At 43.5% G+C, this 20,492-nt stretch overlaps 1 protein-coding gene across 1 annotated transcript in view; it reads left to right on the top strand.

The window, feature by feature from the left end:
- The window catches only part of UST (uronyl 2-sulfotransferase), a 296,613-nt gene that overhangs the window by 239,716 nt on the left and 36,405 nt on the right, over positions 1-20,492 (top strand). The window lies entirely within an intron of this gene.

Raw genomic sequence — 20,492 nt, 5'->3', positions numbered from 1 at the left:
AGTTGTCCCTTCTCCAGCTTTCCTTGGTTAAAGAAGTAATGAACAGTAATGCTGAGAGAGAAGAAGCTTTGGGGAAGGAGTGGGGACTAGGAAAGTGGCAAACAGCCCAGAAGATCTTGCTTATTTTTAAGGACCTCCCTGTGATAAGCACAAATGAGAGCAGATATCCCCAGCTATTCTTGATCTTTACACGGTTCTAGAGCAGTATTACAAACCCCTGACTCATGAGTAGAATTGTGGTCCACCTCTGAAGTTGATGCATGGGGAGATTCTGGGATATGATTTCATCTCCTTTAGGTTTTTCTGTGTAGAATTTCACCTATCGTGCCTGCACTGGAATTGGAAAATGGTGGTGTGTATTAGGAAGAGCTTTGGGGAACTAATCTCTTTTTACAGGGTTATTCATTAATTTTATTCTTCCAGCCTTATTTCTTAAGGCTGAAAATAGAAAAGGAGCAGTTTCCTTGTTAAAAGCCTTCCCCCTTTCATAGATTTCATAGACATTAGGGCTGGAAGGGATCCTGGAAGATCAAGTCCAGCCCCCCGACCACAGGGCAGGGAGTCAGCTGGGGTCATAGGATCCCAGCAAGATAAGCATCCAATTTGCTTTTGAAGGTATTCAATGTAGGTACTTGAACCACCTCCGATGGCAGGCTGTTCCAGACCTTGGGTGCTCGGACAGTAAAGAAATTCTTCCTTATGTCCAGCCTGAAACAGTCTTGCAGTAGTTTATGACCGTTCTACCTCATCATCCCTTGGGATACTTTGGTGAACAAACGTTCCTCCAGATCCTGGTGGTCACCCCGATAAACTTATAGGTGGCTATCAGATCACCCCTGAGCAGTACTCCAGCTGTGGCCTCACTTTTCTCTCCTTTCGTTACTCATGAATACTTGAGTGTTTTATTTCCAGTGGTACTTATTCTTAATTTATAAGTAAATTTTACACTCATGAATATGAAGAGCTAATAAAACCAACTAGAGCTAAGAATAATTGCAGTTGTAAGAAATCTTCCACATCTATCCTCAGTGACCAGTACTCCTGATCCACAACATCCTCTGCTGTTCCTTTCCCAGACCTCATAAACAACAGAGGTATTATTATCATGCCAGATTGCACAGTAGCTCAGTGAAGGGACCAGAAGCCCATAACTGGCTGTGATAAGACTCCAGCTGTGACTTGAGCAAGGATTTTAAATTAGATCTGCACACTTGACTGATAAGTACACTAACCCGGTTTGCCACTGTGGATGCTCCACCTTGCCAGCTTACTGCATAGTGAAGATTAAAAATAAATTTTAGGAAAACTTTGTCAACTGAATAGCACCCTCGTGAGTCCCTCATAGGTGAGAATGACAGTGCTATAGTTCAGTTTGAGTCGAGTACAGTAGCTGTACTGGCCTATACATGATAAGCTTTTTTTTGTCTCGAATTTTGCAGCACCACGCAATCTGCTGGTCCCCTGCAGCTGATACAGTTTTTGCTTTGCTCACTTCTCCTACCTAATGGTGTGCTGTTTGTGTGTAATTCTCATCTAGATAGTCAATGCTACTTATTTATGATTAAAAGCTCACAGGAGTTGGCCAGTTAGCCTTGAAATGCATTCACATTTCTTTTTCACTCCAGTTCACTGTAGCAGAGCAGCTTGGTTATTCACCCATCATCCGTCCAAGCTATGCATCCAGCCCATCACAGCTGGGCTTCGTTATTCTGGCTTGTCTCCATTGCTCAGTGCATCACATAGTATATTAGCTTGAACTGAATACGAGTGTAACAGGGGACCCAAACCCTGTTACCTGGGGAGTAAGAGAAAGGGAGAAGAGTGAACTGTAGGAGGAGGCCATGAGGCTCCTGCTTCTTTGAGAAGATGCAGCAGACTCAGCTGGATGCGGCTGCAGAAAGGCAGGCTGGTCCTTGAATGACAGGGAAAGCTCTGCCCAGAGCTCAGGGCATCACATGACCAAAATGAGGTGTGGCTTCAAGCCACACGAGCCTAGGGCAGGGGTAGGCAACCTCCGGCACATGTGCCAGAGCATGGCATGCAAAGGCATTTTGCCAGGCACATGTGCCTTGGGGCAGATGGCAGGAAGGGGCCAGGGATGCACTGCCACAACAAAGATCAGGTCCCTCATGACTTCCTCACTGTCTACCCTGGCATGCCAACTCACAAGTTAAGGTTGTAGGTGTTTTTGGCACTGACCAAAAATGTTGCCAACCTCTGATCTAAGGCATGAGCCAGAGCAGTCAGTCTGGCTCTGGGAGCAGGAGACTGCCATAGACATTCCCCTGCACCAGACAGCACATGTGACTCTTGAGAAGACTGCAGTCTTAGCTAGAGCTGCACTGATACATCGGTCTGATATTGGTTTGGTACCAATATAAAAATTGTGTATATCAGATATCAGCCCAATGGAGCCAGTCATTTGGCCAATAAATGCCTGTTCTGTGTGCAGTCACAGCTCAGCATGGAGAAGAACTGGGAGTATGGAAAGCTGCCTTCAGCTGGTAAGTTGGAAGGGGAGCAGGGAGGGAAGGGGTGTGGGGGGGTGGATCGAGGCTCTCCATGCTGAGGGAGGGAGCAGGGGAAGGTACTGCCCAGCCATGGGGTGGGGGGGGCGTGCAGGACAGCAGTACAGCTCACAGGGTGGGGGAAGCTCGTGCCATTGCTTGCACCCGAGGAGGGCGGGGGTGGGGGGACATGTGTCCCTGGATCTGCGCCGTGTGGGGCAGGCTGCAGCTATGGGGTGGATCCAGCGCTACATGGGGCTTTTCTTGCTGGGGGCTGGGCTTGGTGTTGGAGCAGACTCTAGAAGTGCTGGGAGGAGGCTGTAGCCACCCCAAATTTTGCAGCAGCTCTGCTCCCAGCCCCGCTCCACTGCCCACCCACCCAGCACAGCCCCAGCTTTTCTCAGCACTTGGGTGGAGGAGGGATGTTCAACCAGGGCTGCATCAGGCAGGGGGCAGCAGCGTGGGGTTGGGAGTGGAGCTGTGGCGAAATTTGGGGTGGCTGCAGCTGCCTCCCAGCATTGCCAGAGCCTACTCTGACTCCAAGCCCAGCCTCTGGCAAGAAAAGCGCCATGCAGTGCTGGCTTCAGCTCCACCCTGCAGCTGCAGCCCACCCCGCGCCTTGTAGATCTGGAGGCACATGCCCCCCCACCATCCTGGAGTGCAAGCAGCAGCAGGAGCTGCCCCTACCCCACAAGCTGCCTCTGTCCCATGTTCCCCCACCCCAGCTGGGCAGTACCTGCCCCTGCCTCCTCCCTCACTGTGGGGGGCCTTGATCTGCGCCCCACCCATGCCCCTTCCGTCTCCCCTCCTTTCCACCACGCCGGACTTACCACCTGATGGCAGCTGTATCGAATTGGTATCAGCTGATATGCCTCTTTAAATATTGGCTATCAGTATTGACCCCCAAAATCTCTAGTGATGCACCCCTAGTCTTATCACATTTGAAGAGAGAAGAATTAAAGTACTGACAGAGACTTGCTGGTTTCAGTCCATCTCTTGGGAGCCCTGGTTAGTCTTTTGTGGTAAGTACAAACAATCAAAAAGCCCGAGGCTGAATCGATTCAATCTTTGTAGGCTAGTCTAAACTGCAGAGATTGAACTATAATATGCAAGTAAACAGACATTCACTTTTGATTCCAGAAATGCAGCCACATGCCTGCAGTGGCCCAGGCCAGAACCTGGGGGTGGGGGGTGTGCACTAAAGCACATCTCCCTGCTAAGCTGGAGCAGAGAACTTGGGCCAAGGCTAGCCTGCCTATCCTCAAGGGGGTTTCTGGGGAAGTGCAAAGCATCCTGGGATGCTGGGGGGCTAGGAATTAACTTGAATCTGGAAGGGATCTGGGACAGAAGTTCAATAAACTAATTTAACCTTAATCAGTTAAGTCCAATTTACCTTCATCCAGGTTTATCTTTAATTGGTTTCAGCTATTTTGAAAGCAGTTTATATACACTGAACTTCTGTTATGTTACAGATATGAACCGGTTTCGAATCACTTATACTGATTTATGTGTAATTGCTTTTGCTAGCCTCTGTGTCTGGATCTGCCCTGACCTGACTGGCCAGCTTCCTATAGTTTCAGGCAGTGCTGGGTTATAGATATCTTGTATCACCTCCATCTAGGTGAATTTCTTGCCCTCCAGGGCCCTCACCCTGGGTTGATGCTGGTGGAAATCAGGAATGACGTGAGGCTTGCATGTTTTCTTGTCTTGTTTATTTTCCTTTGTGGGTCATACACATTTTAATCAATTTTTCTCTTTCTTCCTCTTTTCCTCAGAGAGTAAGTAACTTTGTTTCCTGAGAGTATTTTAATAATTAAATTTACTGAAATTTATCAAACAAACATTTGTTAGTCTTGGATATAGTTCTTCTGGCAAAGAACCAAACACTAGAAACTCCTTACTTTCCAAAATCATCTGGTATACATGTTAAACAGTAAAATATTAAGAAGGTTGGAGCATTATTAAGCTGATGAGTTTTGTCTTCTGTTTATTCTATCAAGTAAAAATGTCAGTTTGAGCGAATCCATATGCTAAACATATACATTTCATTATTTGTCCATCTGAAATGGCAAAGATTAATGCAATGAAATGTGGTCATGGGTGCTTGTCTTGGTGATTCGAGCGATATTTTTCTTAAGAACTAAGTCATTTAGGTAAGAAAAGGCTAATACAAATAAGGGAAAAAAGTTAAAAAAAAAAAGTGGGGGGGAGCACAAGGCAAGACATAATTAAACTTCCCAATCATGGTGATCCACAAACAATATTGTACTTGAAACTGTAAATTAGATTAACTAAACTCGCTTGAAATTTTGAAATGTATGCCAGCTCCATTTTAATTTGAGGGGGTCTAAAAACATTAACAAGCCTGCAACACAGGAAACTTTAGCAACAGAGACTATCAGGAAAATGTGTTTCTTCATCACATAAATAAAAATGTCAGTTTGAGCTCATCCATATGCCAAATATTTTAAGTCTTACACATCTTTATAATAACGTTCAGTGAAATGCTAGTGTTTTATGTAGCGGTTAAGTTTCATTCGCCGCAATGTGTTTTCACCTGAGGAATGCTTTAAAAGCCACATATTTCCAGTTTGTTTGGGGTTTCTCCCCTTATTCTGTCCTTCAAGAGTTTACTTTTCTAATGTTGGTATCAGATAGGATGCTGTAGACTGTCACTTTTGCCCATATTAACCAGAAGAGATTTCACCCAGTTTTTTCTTGCCTAAGGTCTCTTCTTACCTATGCACAGACTCCAGCCCTTAAGCATTTAACTGTTCACCACTTAGTGGCACAATGCTCACAGGTATTTGTAACTGTCAGTGTTTGCTTTTTTTGTTTTTCCTTAACTGTGGTGTTTTGAGGAAAGGGAGGGAAGGAGGGGCTACTTTGCTGGATCCCACCCTCCCTTCCATTTGCACCTTTTTAGTCATTCCTAGCACAGGCACATGTCAGTTTTCTGACTGAGCAGCATTGGGCATAATTCCTCTGAAGGTAAGTCATTGCAACTCTTGACACAACCAGAGAGGGTTGCTACAAAGTCTGGCATGTGGTTCATGGTCTCTTCAGGCACTGTGTGTTATGGGGCCAGGGAACAAAGTGAAGGCTGGAGTTTGGATTGATAGATCTTGGAGCCTGCATAGATGTGATATTTGCCAGAGCAACCTTGTGCAGTAAATAAGTTTTCTATTTGAATGCTGAGAAAGAGAGTATGTGGTGGCTGATATGACAGCATTTTCATGAGTGGGGGAAAAGGCTTGTGAGTGGAAAGATCATCTATCAAAAGTGAACTATTGCATCTCAGATACCCAAGAAAAGCCATCATGTAGCAAACCCACTCTCCAGCTCCTGTTTCCTTTAAGTAAAACTACCTTTAATGACAGATATAGAAAAAAATAAAGTGCAGGGAATATGTAAGGAACAAAAAAAAAATAGTGCAGAGCTCACCAGGCACTCTTAGCTCACTTTTTGAACTTTTTTTTTTTTGATTTACCTATTAAGGAAGATACAGGTCCATACCAAAGCCTTGATTGGGGTACTTCAGATTTGTGTGGAAATGAGAATTTGTGAATGTTTACATGTAAGCACTCTTGCTATTTCTGATTTTCCCACAGTTTTAGTAGCACAACTAAAGGAAAAGCAGTGGCCAGCATCCTATTAGCTCTGATGGTTATGTGAATGGCTTTGACCCTTACTTCCATGCCTTTTGGCTAAGGGCCAGCTGCCTTTGAAAGCAGACAGTGTTTACACTGTTTCTTTTACATAGACAGATTTGGGGTTTAAAAAAACAGGAAAAAAATATATACAATGCACAGAAAAGCACAGGGTTTTCTACTGCCTTTTTATTGCATGCCAGAAAAGTTGAAAATTAATAGCATCTAATATATAAGAATAGGTGATAAAAATGTTTTTATTGCCTCAGAACTAGCTCTAATCCCCCTCACCTTTACATAGGAGCTCATAAACTTTGTCGGCTTTGGCACCAAAAACCATAAAAATATTTTTCCTCAATACCAGGACTTTTTTTTCTGTTTTTTGGAAGTTAGTCATAGCTATAGGAATGTATAGGTCTTAATATGGAGGAAGAAAATTGAGTTAGACTTTTCAAACAGTTAACTTTACTGTGTGTAATGAAATTACTCATGCTGTCAACTGGAACAAAATTTACTGAGACAGGAAAGTGTAAAAAGTCAGATGTGTTCTTGGAAAATACAGGGCAAGCAGCTTGCAAATGAGACTGGCCCTCCAGAAAGGGTTCCTTAAAGGAACACTGTCAATGCTTAAAAATCCTATTCAAGATGGATGTTTCTACGTCACTTACTAATAACTTTCCAGATAATTAAAACATGTTTTTCTCTTTAATCTACTTTCACTTTACACTGGAAACAATAGGGCTTTTAACCTTATCTGTGACTTAACTTCTGTCGTGTGGCTAGTAGGAAATGTGGAGGGCAATGTTGATACAAGCAGTCCTCAGATTTACAACACAATTGGTTCCTTAAAACCATGTCTCAAGTCAAAACGTTGTAACTTGGAACAGATTTTCCTATAGGAAACAATGTTATAAGTGGGGGATTGGTTCCTGAACCAAGGCCCAATACCCTATTTTCACCAAAAATAACCCAGAATTTTGTACTCAATCAATTATAGATGAGTAATATAGCTACATCAATGTATTTATATTGTAAACAACAATGATGGATTTGTAAGGACTTCTTTGAGATGACTTTGCTGGACTTTTTGAAAGGCTCTTGGTTGGACTTTTTGAAGGGTTCTTGGCTGGAGTCTTCTCAGGAGTCTTGGCTGCAGGTTTTTCTGGAGTCTTATCTGCTTTCGTAAAGAAAGTGTCCAAGAAAGTTTGGACAGATGTTCTCCAGGGAGATGGGTGACACAGTAAACTTGCTCGCTGGAATGGTGTTGCATCAGATCAAGCACTGTAAAGTCAAAACTGACGTCAGAAAGTTGAAACTGTGTCAATTTATAAACATTGTAAGTGCAAAACATTAGAACTCGAGGACTGCCTGTATTTGTCTTCATTATAGATCCTGGGACAAGTGATGAAGAAGTTGGGACTTCTTCCTTCATTGATATAGGAGAGGGGGAGGGAGGAGATGAATATTAGGTGTGTTTTCTTTGGAAAGTGTTCTCTCATGCTGATGGCAGGATTGGGGCTATGACAGTTATAATGATGATTTTACCACAGAGGGAAGGACAGAGTACTTTCCTGCTTCCTACTGCCTTCAAGGTGGATTATATCATGATTATGTTATGATATATAACATATCATATCATGTTATGATGATCATAACATGGGCCGGCAGTGTGGGGAGGCAGTTAGGAAGGCCAACCGCACCTTGTCATGCATCCACAGATGCATCTTGAGCAGGCCCTATGAGGAGAGGCTACGGGACCTGAACCTGTTCAGCCTCCAAAAGAGAAGACTGAGGGGGGATCTTGTGGCCTGTTATAAACTAGTCCGGGGGGGATCAGCAGGCATTGGGGGAGTCACTGTTCCCCCGAGCACCGCCAGGAGTGACCAAGAATAACAGTCACAAGCTGGCAGAGGGTAGGTTTAGGTTAGATATCAGGAAGCGCTACTTCACGGTCAGGGCGGCTAGGGTCTGGAACCAACTGGGGGTTTTTACGAGGAGGTTAGATGCACATCTTGCTGGGGTCGTTTGACCCCAGTATTCTTTCCTGCCATGGCAGGGGGTCGGACTAGATGATCTGCTCAGGTCCCTTCCGACCCTAGAAACTATGAAACTATGATAAAACTCTTGGTGTAGAGCAGGGAGGTTCAGACATCTGTCATGTACAACAAGGAGAGAAGTGTAATGAAACCCACTTCCTTTTTTTGCCCATCTCTTACTCTCTGGGCAGTAGAGCAAGGCAGATCTGGCTACAGAGGCACCAGTTCCCATGCAGGAATGACATAAACCAGTGATCCTCTGCCTTTTTAGATGCAAGGTGCCTCTCAGTAACTTCTGTGAAATTGACTGGCAACTAATTTATTAGTGCTTACCTTCTTTCAGAGGGGCTGAGCAGGGGAGCCACCAGGCAGGAAGAACTTGAGATTGTCCTTATCTGCTTATCTCCTTACACCTGGAGCCTGCCCTTACCTATGTATCTTCTCACACTTCCTGCAGTACCCAAAGGATCTCACGGCACTCTTGTTGAGAAAACTATCAGTGGCTCTGGGTTGATGGGTCACAGCACTGCTAGTTTCTTCTGGGGGACTTTTTGAAAGCAGTTCCAAGAAAGGAAAAGGGGAAAGGTGGGGGAAAAGACTCTGTAGTCACCTATTTTGTCCCTTGAGAGGATGTGCACCAGTACAGCTGCCAGCTGCAAAACAAATTGAGATGAGTGATGCAAGAAAAGAGTGGCCCAAAGCAGAAGCAGTGATTCTTGACTAACAATTCCCTTTTATTTCCCCAAACTGTTAGCCCAGTGAACATTTCATATATTAACCCCCCTCTTTCATAGTGCATGGAGCTGAGTAATTTCTATTCATGAACTAATAGGATTTGTCCAGATGGTGGTGCAATCTCCCTACATTTCCAGTCTTTCAGGAAAACTTAGACATTATAACTTGCAGTAGCAAATGTAGATTCACATTTGGCTTGTGGTTCCATTTACACTCTTCATCCTGTCCAGTGAATAGAAAATAAGAATAGGAAAACTGAAGGAATTCCCCCTTCCCTCCCTCTCCTGAGTCTGTAAGCTTTCAAAATTACCTAAAAGAATGCTAATAGCCACACTGACTAAAGCTGCTGGCTTATTTTAGAAGGCATGGCTAAAATAATGGTGCCTGCTAAAACAAGTGTAAGTTCTGAGTACAGTATGTAATATTTTATTCTAAGACAAATTCATAGTTCTGTGTGTGGGTGGGTGAGAGCAAAAGACAGAGATTAGGGAGATAGGGTCCCCAAGGAAAGAGAAACCACTGTTTGTGCAATGACCCCTCTCAGTTTCCCAATCTACATGCCAAAAAGGTCTAAGTAAAGGCAAAAGTCATGTCAAAAGCTGCTGAATTTATTGTCTTAGGTCATCAACTGTGAAAATAAGATTTTGAGAAACGCGTCCAAACTGGAGCTTTGCATCTAAGATCCTTGAAACTTTGGGTGCAGTTGTTCCAGCTTGGGTCAATTTGTAATGAAAATTTCCATTGATTATGCATTATTTCAAATTCCACAGAAAGGACCTGTGGAAAAACAGATGAAATCTTGGACATGAACTCCTGGAAGGATTTTTAAAAATGAGCACTTAAGAGCCTCGGTTTGGAATCTTTGCTTTGTAATGTGAACGCAAAAGATTCTCTGCTCTGAGTCGGATTCATTCTAGAGACTGCGCTAGCTTCTTCGCAGTGGTCCCTACGCCAGCAAGTTCTCCAGAAGATTGGGGCACCTAAGAATAACTGAAACCTTTCCAAAGCAGGTATCCCTGCACTGCAATGTATACTGTGATTGATATGCTGAAAATAATCTTTTGAAATGAGTCAGAAATGGTGATGACCAAACTAAAATTTGACTCAAGAGCAATTTACATGTTGTCCCACCCTTTCAAAAAAACTTGCCAGCTCTCAAATTCTCATTACTGCAAATGTACTTTGCTAGTTCCACTGGAAGTACTCAAGCTTGCCTGTCTACTACAAATGGAGATTTAAAACTTCTATTCCTTTCCTTTCTCGTGTTCTTGTGACAAGGTATTTAGCAGAATTCACATATTTGCTGGAATCTAACAGACAGCACTGTGAGTGCTTCTGCTGTGTCTTCAAACTTGCAACCTCTGAGCTGTCAGCCATGCACCTTAGTACCCAAACCTCCCCAGCCCTCAAAACTTTTACGTCACATGTGGGCTGGGATTTTCAGTGGAACGTAAGGTTACTGGGACCTTAGACCCCACTGAGTCTCAACTGGAAGTGAATGCCTAATTCTTTAAGCTTCCTTTGAAAATCCCAGCCTGTGTCTGCTCCATAGTAGAGGCAAGGAGTAGTGGTTGATATCTTTTAATAGACTAACTGTATGATTCAGGTAAATTAAGACTGGCTTTTGAATGGGAAGGATTCTTCATCGAGTCTCAGGCGTTGTTGTCACTATAATGGCCTGGACCATCACTGCTGCAACATCTGCTGAGACCTGATGAAGAATGCTTCCCACTCAGAAGTTTGTCTATCAGTTAAAGATATTACAGACAAAAATCTTTGCTAAATCTCTGCTTCTTGCATAATTCCTGGACCATCACAGGTACAACTTAGTACACAAAAAATCTTGAAGGAATAAGCTCATGTGGTAAGTGTGAAACCCCTACCTGATTCCACATAAAACATAAGATGCATTACAAACATTTATTTTTCATAGAATTAGAGTACTTTTCTTCCTTCACTACACTATACTTTGCTTTAATACCCCTGGCCTGGACACTAAGCTGTAAAATGATTTCTTTCAGTGGTGGCATCCAGTTTCTTGGCACACCAGTTGTGCTTATTATAGAGTTACTTCTGAAGCCTCTCTTGTGGCTAAACTGGACATGTGCTGCTTTGTTTCTCTGGCGCCATCTTCCTTCGACTGACTTATACTTCAATTGCACTTTGTTCTCGACTGCTTGGGAATATGGTTGTTTATGAATCCCTCTGGATATCTTGCCCATACGTTATCTGATTAGTATTTGGAACCACACTTATGCAAGTATGGCTTTGCTCCCCTCTCCCTTTTCACATCAATCAGCAGGTTCTTTGTTGAAGAGGTCAGACACTTTCTTTGCATGCTCTAACCTCAGCCATTCTGTTATGAATGAATGAAGTTCACTCAGTGAATTAACTGTAGAATACAGTTGCACCATGTTGCATCATGAAAACTGAGACCTTGTACAGCGTCTCTTCCATATTTTAGCTCTGTTGTGAAAGACTTCAAGCTCCAGATCTTGTGTTTCACATCCTCATGATCCTTGCATTGTTTTTGATTTCTTTTCATCCAAACTATTGATGGGCTGTCTGGTTTTTGGCCTAAACCCAAATGGATGTAATTTCATACTTTGGCGCAGTAAAAATAAAATGTATTTGTAGCTTAGGTCCACAAGGGATCAGCCAACTCAAACTTTCCACCTTCTGTATCAGACAAGAATTCATGTATTTTCTTTTGTGCTTGGGGATCATTTCAGGAGCTCAGTGATGGTATCTTGAAGGCAACTGTAGTACTCAACTAAGGAGCACCAGAGCCTCAAGAAATAATGAGGCCTCATACTAATGGTGCCACTTTAAATTTGAAAATAATTCTAAATTCTTTGACACCTCTCTTGAACATTGCCTGTATGCATTATACCAGCATAGCTTATAAGTTAGCAGTGCGGCAAAAGCTGTAGCATCCAGGGAAGTGATGCATTCATGTACAGCAGAAGTTGGCAACCTATGGTCCACAGGCCAGATCAAGCCTGTGGACGTGGGGTTTTGGTGACAGGAGGTGCCTTTTGCAAGTGCTGTCCCAGTGCCATTGGATAGAAAATGTCATCTGTGAGTACTCCCTCTTTACCCCCACAAGGAGAAATTCTGAAGGAAGCTGCAAACACAGGTGGAAAGCCCTGGCCTCCTGAACATGGAAAGGGAAATGGGGGTGGGGGGGATTTTTGCGGCCAACCATGGTGGGCCCCCCACACCTCCAACTGAGGGGGCCTAGAAGTCCTGCCTCTCCCCAGAGATTGACAGGCAGCCATCTGTCAATCTCCAGGGAGGGACAGGAGGGCCCCCCTGGCTGAGGGACCCCAGAAGTGCTGCCCCTCCCCCAGAGATTGACAAATGGCCATCTATCAATCTCCAGAGAGGGGAGGGACTTCTGGGGCCTCTCAGCCAATCCAAGGAGTGTGTGTTGGGGGGGAGCTGCTGCGCTCTGCCATGAAAATGGCGCCTGATGTCATGCTGGGACCACAAATTCCAGAGGCAGCAACCATGAATTAGGTAGGTCTTTACCTATAAATTATATGAACAAATCCCTTCTCCCCCCTCCCTGCCCCAACTTTGCTACAATGGATAGAGTTTGTAATGTTAATTTAATCACTAACATGTCAAGTAGGTCAAACCATCTATCACAATATGTATCTTTCAAAATTATCATTTGAATAGAAAGAAGAATTGTATTGCTCACTCCTATGAGAACTGGACCGTTGACAAGCTTGCTCTCCATTCAGATAACATACAAAAAAGAGAACTTTTAACTAAGTTCCACGTGGTTGGGCAAATACCCTTAGCTACACCTGAGCAACCTTACTGTCTTTGGTAGAATTGTAAAAATGAACCTGAGAGCAGAAATTGGCCTTTGGACTTTTTATTACTAGTAATGATCCATAACTCATTAAGAGCCTGGGTTGGCTTTCAGCAGTTTGGATGAGTTTGTGGGGTCAGCCATTGAGTGGGGGGAATATGGCAGGGGGAATGAATAAAACATCCTTTTACATGTAAAATTTAGCCAATTTGATGTGAAAGACAGGTATATGGTAAATGAAAAGTCTCACAATGCCACAATCACAGTCACTAGTCAGATAAGAATCCCTGTTTCTTTCCCTCTTCCAGGAGGTCTGCAATATATATATTTTTGCACACTGATTATAAGTCCCACAAATTAAAGTACTAATACAGGATACCAGTTAAATGGATGTCTCTGGTACTCCAGAATTATGCCTGGTCCCTGTACGTGTATTAGGAACCATTAAAAGATTTCACAGAAAATAAATTCTTTCATCAGATAACTTTACATTTAATTTCTGTGCAGTGTGGCTGCCCAGTTTAGGATGGTTTAGGAACTTAGAACTGAGTTTTCATGTGAATACTGCAGTTCAGCTTCTGTCTTGTTTAATATTTATGATATGGATAGGGTTTTATCATGCACCTTTCAGATTAAGGGAAGTACAATACATTCCAATATGGATGTTGAAAGAAAGCATGAAGAGATTTAACATAGCTTTACTGTTTCCTTTGTACTTGCAGATAGATTTATGCTTTGAGAAGTTTAGGGTGTGATTTTATTTCAAATTGGTATGCAATTCCCATTAAAAATAGAAGTCAGAGAGACAAGGATTGTTGTGCTCAAAAATGGGACTTGGGTTCCTAAGATTCAGATCTTCACAGCTGTTTAATTGCAAATGAAATTCATAGGAATTAGGTCCCTTTGAAAATCAGGGCCTAAATCATTGAAGAACTTTTGAAAGTGTTTCTTGTTGTAGAAAACAATAAAAGCACCATATGCCCAACATCACTGTGGAGCTCTGCACATCTCGGGAAAATACATCTTCTGCACAAAAGAGTACAATCAGCTAGGAGTATCAAGTCTTTTAACCCCATGGATAGATGCACAAGGACATCAAGAGAAGTAGCTGTCTGCTGGGTTACTCTAGCCTAGTGGTTCTCACCTTTTTTTAGACTCAATGCAGCCTTTAAAAAATGCCAGTTTTTAGTATGCACTTTTTTTTTACTACAGAAAAATAATAGGGAAATGGTTCTATTGCAAGGAACTCGGAAAGATCACAACAGGTCAGAATGGTTTTGACACTATGGGTCCATGTTTGAAATCAAAGGGCATTTTTACAAATGTAAGCACCGCAGCACTGGGCGCTTTGAAAAGCTTCCGTCACTGCAACGTTTGCAGTTGTATAAAAGGTGAAATACACATCAGCGCTGAGAAAATGGTGGTGGCATGTTTTTGAAATAAAACACATTGGAGGTGCTTCAGTTCAAAAGTGCACTGCCTCCATTTTCTGTGCACTGATTTTCACTTTGCCGCTTATACAACTACACATGGCGCGGCGCATTTCGCCTCAGCTCGCGTGTGGAGCAGAGCCAATAGTGACTGCTCCGAAGCGGCAGATCTTTGGCATGTCAGGGGACAGAAAGCATGTGTATAAATACCCTAACAGTACTAACATTGTGTGGGACCCTGCAGAATCCTTGAAAGGATTTCAAGGCACCCCAGGATGCCATGACACCCTGGTTGAGAATCACTGCTCTAGCCCACCCTGTAAGTTCCCTGTAAGCAGCCTTCTTGCAGTAGGGAATTCACTGTAGATCAGAGCAGGATATGGCCTTCAATTTTGCAGACTATAAGGGACTTGTGGGATGTGGCCTAAAAGAGTTTCCCTGCATTTCGGTTACTTAGCTGTACTATTCAAAACAAAATCAGATAGAAGGCTAAACAGGAAAACAGCACAAGAAAGAACAGTTCACATTCCAGGTACTAATTCAACTGCCAAACACAATGTATATGCTACCTGAAGCTCCTATTTTCCCTCGCTTGTATGCATTTTGTGAGCTTTGGTATGTGTCTGCTGCTGCTGCTCTAATTTGCATAGGCTTTCCAAAATGTATTTTTCAGCTATCTTGAGGACCGCCAGCACGGCAGCAAGGCCAAACGATGTTAATTTTGCTCTAAAACACTGAGCTTCATTCGTTAGGTAGACTTTCCAGAGAAAAAAGAAATGATTGAGATGGTCTCTGATTCTTCTAGCAGCAGCTGTTTTGGTAGCAGTGGCAGCGGCTCATATAACAAATGTTTCCTGATGAATGCAAACAAAAGCCAGCTCTGAAATTCCAGCTTGCTATGTACACACAATATATAAAAGCAATTCCAAATAGCAGAACCACTCAGCTTTACGGGTTCTTCCCACACTCTCCCCACTTTAAATAAATTCCATATGAGTCTTGATGTTTGGTCTCTTGGGTTCTCCTGGGCTCTCCCAGAAAACATTTTTGTTATGTAGGCTGGGGAAAAATGACTGAGCATGAAGCCATGCCAGAAGAAAATATTAAAACAGAATGCACGTGCAAGAAGGTATATGGCTTGAGGGGGTTATGTTTTGTTAAGACATCAAGGCTAAGTGCAGACATTTGGGGGTATAAGGAGAGGTTAAAGTGATTCAGAATGGCTGCCTGATATCAGGTAGGTCAGGGTGGGGAGGCTAGTGAGGGACTCAGGGGTCCCCTGAGGGTTGAGGGGAGGTGCAACCCATGAGGGGTGGGGGGCAGGCACAAACCCATGGGTGAAGGAGGGGCAGCATGACCCACAGGTGGGTTGTAGAGTCCCTCTACTCCGGCAAACCTACACCCCCTCCCTCCCATTCCTCCCCGCACCACAATTTACTTTCTCAGCTCTGGCAGTGGTGAACGCTCATAAAAGTGGCTGCTCTCAGAGCAGGTTGTTGGATGGAGGTTGAGAGGGCTGGCTAGTCACAGGGGTGGGGAGCAAGGAGCTGGTGGGGGCAAAAATAACCCAGTGCAGGGGCGGAGGGGTGAAAAGAGCAGCTCCGGGGCTGGGGCCAGTGTCTGGGTTTTCCCAGCCCCAGGACTGCACAGGGGAAGTGAACAGAAGTTACATGCACTGGTTTGACCTAAATCTAAAAAGCTTGATACTACATAGCTCCAGATTTGTCTTAAACTAGGTTCTGCAATTTTTAAACCAGTTTGGAACTTCTGTACAGTTACAAGTTTAGACTGATTGCTAGTCACTGAGACCAGGTTTGTAAGCGTAAGGTTGGCACTGGGATGAGCCAAGTTTAAATCAGGCAGCCATTTTGAGCCCCAATTCAGATGTCTGCACTTTACCCAAGCATGCAGACCGGAATGAAGGTATAGCTCATACTTTTGAGGCACCTCAGTTGGCTGACTCAGAAAGGAAAACATAGCAGATTTTTTTATGCAGCTCCATGCTATTTGACTTCAGCAGGGAATGTGCAACTCTAAATGACTTTTGAATTGGGAGTGGGGGACGGGTTGTAATGCCCTCTGACATGGGGTGTCTCTTTCCACACTGCTGTAGGGGATTTCTAGGGAATGTAAACTGCTGAAGTGGTGTGCTCTCAGGGGGTAATGAGAGGTTAGTGATGGAGAAGAAGAAAGAATTTACCTAGACACTTCGGAGGAAATAGGAGTGTCCCTGAGGGGCAGTGTCTCAAATTGTTCTCCTTTTTCCAACGCACAAATCAAAGGCCAAAATTGAATGTACTATTTGTATTTCCTCCCCATCCATTTATTGTGACATTCTCCGGGGTTGGTATTATACTCTGTTGTTCTCTTGGTCTTTTTGGCAGTCTCTGTCCCCAAGAGTCTCAGACTGAGGTAACCTCTTCCCTTTAGGGTCCTTAGCCTTTATTCAGTGGCAGTATCGTAGCCACTGAGGTTAATCCAAGGTACAATTATTGCTAATTGAAAACCATTCAACTCATGACACTGGACTTTGGAGTGAGAACAGGGTCAGTACTTGTTTTTCTCACAAGGAGAAAAGAGAGGAGGGAATCTGGCAGCTGAGTGGGAGGGAAGTTGGGGGCTGGGAATCCCAAGAAGGTCACTGGTTAAAATGAGCAAGATAATGACAAAACCAGGCTTCAGGCTGGCCCAGATGATAACAATTACCTGTTCCTTGAAGACTCTCCATCCCTTCTCTTTATAACAGTTCTGTGCAGATGCGTACATGCATAAACTCTCTCTTCCCAATCAAAATTTTTTCTCTCCATACTCCATCAGTTAATCTAGTCTGGCTTCCCTCTATTAGAGTTGACTGATTAATAAGTTTACAATTTGAAACCCTGGCCCTGTCACCTGCTGGATCAATAATACATACTTTTTTGTATCTTTAGTATCTGCCTCCCTTTGTAGAATGACTTCACTTATTTCATTGTGCCCAGTGAAGTCCTGCAGCGGGGTAATTTTTAGGAGCAATGTGTCTTTGTCCATAGGATCAGTATAAGGTGTATACCTTTGAGTATACAGAAGCTGCTGGTGCTGTTTCTGCCTGGGGTCTGTTCTGCCTTTCTGGGTAAATACACATTAACAAATATCAGACCCATAATTTGAAAGCAGTAGCATTACATTGTAATACATTGGCTGTTGGTCTTAGCCAGGCTTTCATTAATTCATTATATCTATAGATTTTTCAAAATAAAAATATCAGTTTTTCCCTAGGTCAGAAAGAATTTGTACCAAAAGCTGTTTTCTAGACAGGGGTGTCCATATGCACATGTGTGTGCAATTACATATATACACTTATATCCATATGTGTAAGTTTCTATAGAAGAAAAATATATTTTTTCAAAACGTTTTGAACTTTTAAATTTGTCACCATCACTGAGATGTTAATTGTAGTTGCATATCCTTAAGACCCAAAAACAATTAAAATTACTTTGTAATCTCAGAGTAATGTTAGATTTGGGCAGCCCTCACATATAGCAGATATTACAAACTTTGGAATAAAAACACTCTGTCATCTTCTCAGTTTACTTTTTGCTGTCCTGTTTTTGAGTACTTTTTATATCGCTTTTGCTGTCTGCACATCATCTGTTAAATTCACTGTCCTACTGACATTTCTTCACTCTCTTGAATGATTTTTCCAATTGCATGTTTTCATTTCTTTCCAAATTTTCTTTTAGTATATAGTATTTTTCTCATCCCTTACATTTTCATTGTATTCTTTTTTCAGACTGCTATTTTCCTTTTAGATTTTGTCTTTTATCTCCTTTGAATTAAATCTCTTGATTTTTCACTTTCATTTCTCTTTTTAGTTTCTCCTTTCCTCCTGTAGTGTCTGTGCCTCTTTTTTCCTGCTCCATCTTCTGTTTTTCCTCTTCTCATCTCAATCACCAACTTTCCCTGTCCTTCCCACAGTCAGAGCCCAGATAGTCTCTGAATTAATAGGCTAACAGCCAATGATGTCAAAGACCTTGGATGAATTTTATAAATAAGATCGCTGCCAACTCGTTCCTCTATGTAGTATATAGATCTTTGGTCACCTTCAGTTATGACACTAGCTGTAGTATTCTCACATGTGAATTTAATAGATTTAGGCATTTATTTTTCCATTTGAAAACAAAAAGTATAAGTATCTGGAGCATGTAAATTGTTGCTTTTATATGTATTCTAAAGATTTAACCAAAGCCAAGAAATACAAGCTCTCACATTTTAAAAAATATTATCTGTAATAATAATCAGGTGCTCAAAACTAACCTTGATGTATGTTTAGACTGATGGAGGTTCCTGCCTTTCTCTAATAGAAATGCCCAGGTTGCTCATGTGACCTGATTAGGTCTTTTGTAAACTTAATGCCCAGGGGCCCAATCCTCTTTGTGGCGATGCAGTTCCGGCTTCTTCCCTGCCATCTGCTATGGGGTGCGCATGCACCTGCTGCTGGCAACGAGCCAGGCCAGGGCTCAAGAGACCCCTGGTACAGCTACTTGCAACCTCCCTACCACCTGTTGCGAGTAGCCTGGGCTTCATGGCAGTGGCATAGGCCTGCCCAGAGCCTGTGACAGGCAGCCAGGAGCCTGAAAGCAGCTGCATAGGAATCCATGGAGCCCCATGGGAGGGGGAAATTTTATAATACAGGAGGGGTTAGCAGTACTGGGTGATAAAGGCACAATCACATAATGTGCACAGTGTTTTGGCCCTTTCCCAGCAAAAAAATTAACAACAAGCTTAAATTTTAAGCTTGTGCGTGTGTGTAATTACTTTGGGGGGCACTGGGGAAAGGCTGCCACCCTAGCACCTGGACCTTCCTCTGTGGTCTGGCCCACCTTTCAGATCACTCCCAACCCATATCACCTCCAGCTGAGGTAAGGCCAGGAGACAGCTGGCCCAACCATGCCTTTGGTGTTATATTGCCTGCCACAACTTCGTTATTGTTTTGCTTGTTGTTGGGGTAGGTGTCCCCTGGTCATCTTGCCTTTTGGTCGTCTTGCATGCCTGACCAGGCCAGCCCATCACCTGGGTCCTGTGCTCTCCCTCGAGTGCTTCCCCTCTAAGGGAGTGTTCCTGCAGGCTTCTGAGCACCTGTCAGGGCTTTGGCTGTTGTAGAGTTGGCCCCCTTTTTCTCTGGCCTCATCTTTAAACTTGGTCCACTATTTAACACTTCAGCTCATAGGTATCAGCTACACCTTGGTGGTGAACCCTTCTGGAGTTCCAGTCGCAGTATGCCAGCCTCAGCCTCTCTGGCTTGGGCTGGCTTCTGGCCCTTATAGCAGAAGAGTGCCACCCAGGCACCCCTGCTCATGGCTCCTCTTCCCCTGTAACCACAATCCAGTCCTCTGGTCTCAAGTTCAAAACAGAACAAAACACAAGCTAGCTGCTTCACAAAACAAATAGTCTTTCTCCTTAAGGTAAATGTTACCCACAGGCCCTAGCTCGATCTCACCTCATCTCCCCAAGGTGGCTTGGGTGCCTGTTTGACTGTCTTCAGCAGCCCCTCACCCCTAGGAGCTCTTCTCCCTGCTGCATGCAGGGGCTGCCCCTCTCATGGTCAGAGACTGGGCTTATATCCCAAAGCCCAGCCTCCTTCCAGCCATACAACTGGATCTTCTACACCCAGGTATCATGCACAGCTCCTCCTTAGCTGCCTGGCCTTTTTAGTCCTTGACTCAGTCCACCTGGGGTGCTACTCCTTGTTGCTCTTCATGGATCTGTGTTTCCTACCCTCTCAGGCCTTCTTAATAGTAGTGCGAGGGGTTCCTTGTTACAGAGCTCCTGTTGACTTTGGTGTGCTTATATTAAACTGGTAATTGCTTGAGGAAGAGAGTCCTTTTTTGTCACAACACAGAATGGGGGATTATTGGATGGCTGGTGTAGGTGTTCATGTTAATCACAGTCCCACAGTCTTGAAACTTTGTAGTAATTGAACAAAAGGAAAGAGCCAAAGCAAGCTCATTAACAAACTCGAAGGAATATTCTGAGACAAATATTTGTCTTCCACCCTAAGATCCTCAACAGGATTTAATTCAGTTTTCTCTGATGCTTCCTGGTTCACCTTTTAAGTGTTCAGATTTTTATGTTCATCAGTAACAATACAAAAGTTCCACAGTCCCCTTAGGTCAATACCTTAATGCCCAGTACACATGTTCTTTGTGTTACCCAGAGGCATTGGGGAGCTTCTTTGTGGTATTTATGGAGATTGACTAACCTGGTAAAAGACCATTTAAAAGGTGAACTGAAAAGCAGCAGAAGAGTTTAGTAGGACTTTTCAGAGATAT

The sequence above is a fragment of the Crocodylus porosus genome, unplaced genomic scaffold, assembly GCF_001723895.1.
Source record: "Crocodylus porosus isolate Cpor-Errol unplaced genomic scaffold, CroPor_comp1, whole genome shotgun sequence".
NCBI classification, from domain to species: domain Eukaryota; kingdom Metazoa; phylum Chordata; order Crocodylia; family Crocodylidae; genus Crocodylus; species Crocodylus porosus.
The sequence above is the reverse complement of the archived record's forward strand: the minus strand, read 5'-3'. Positions and strand labels throughout refer to the sequence as shown.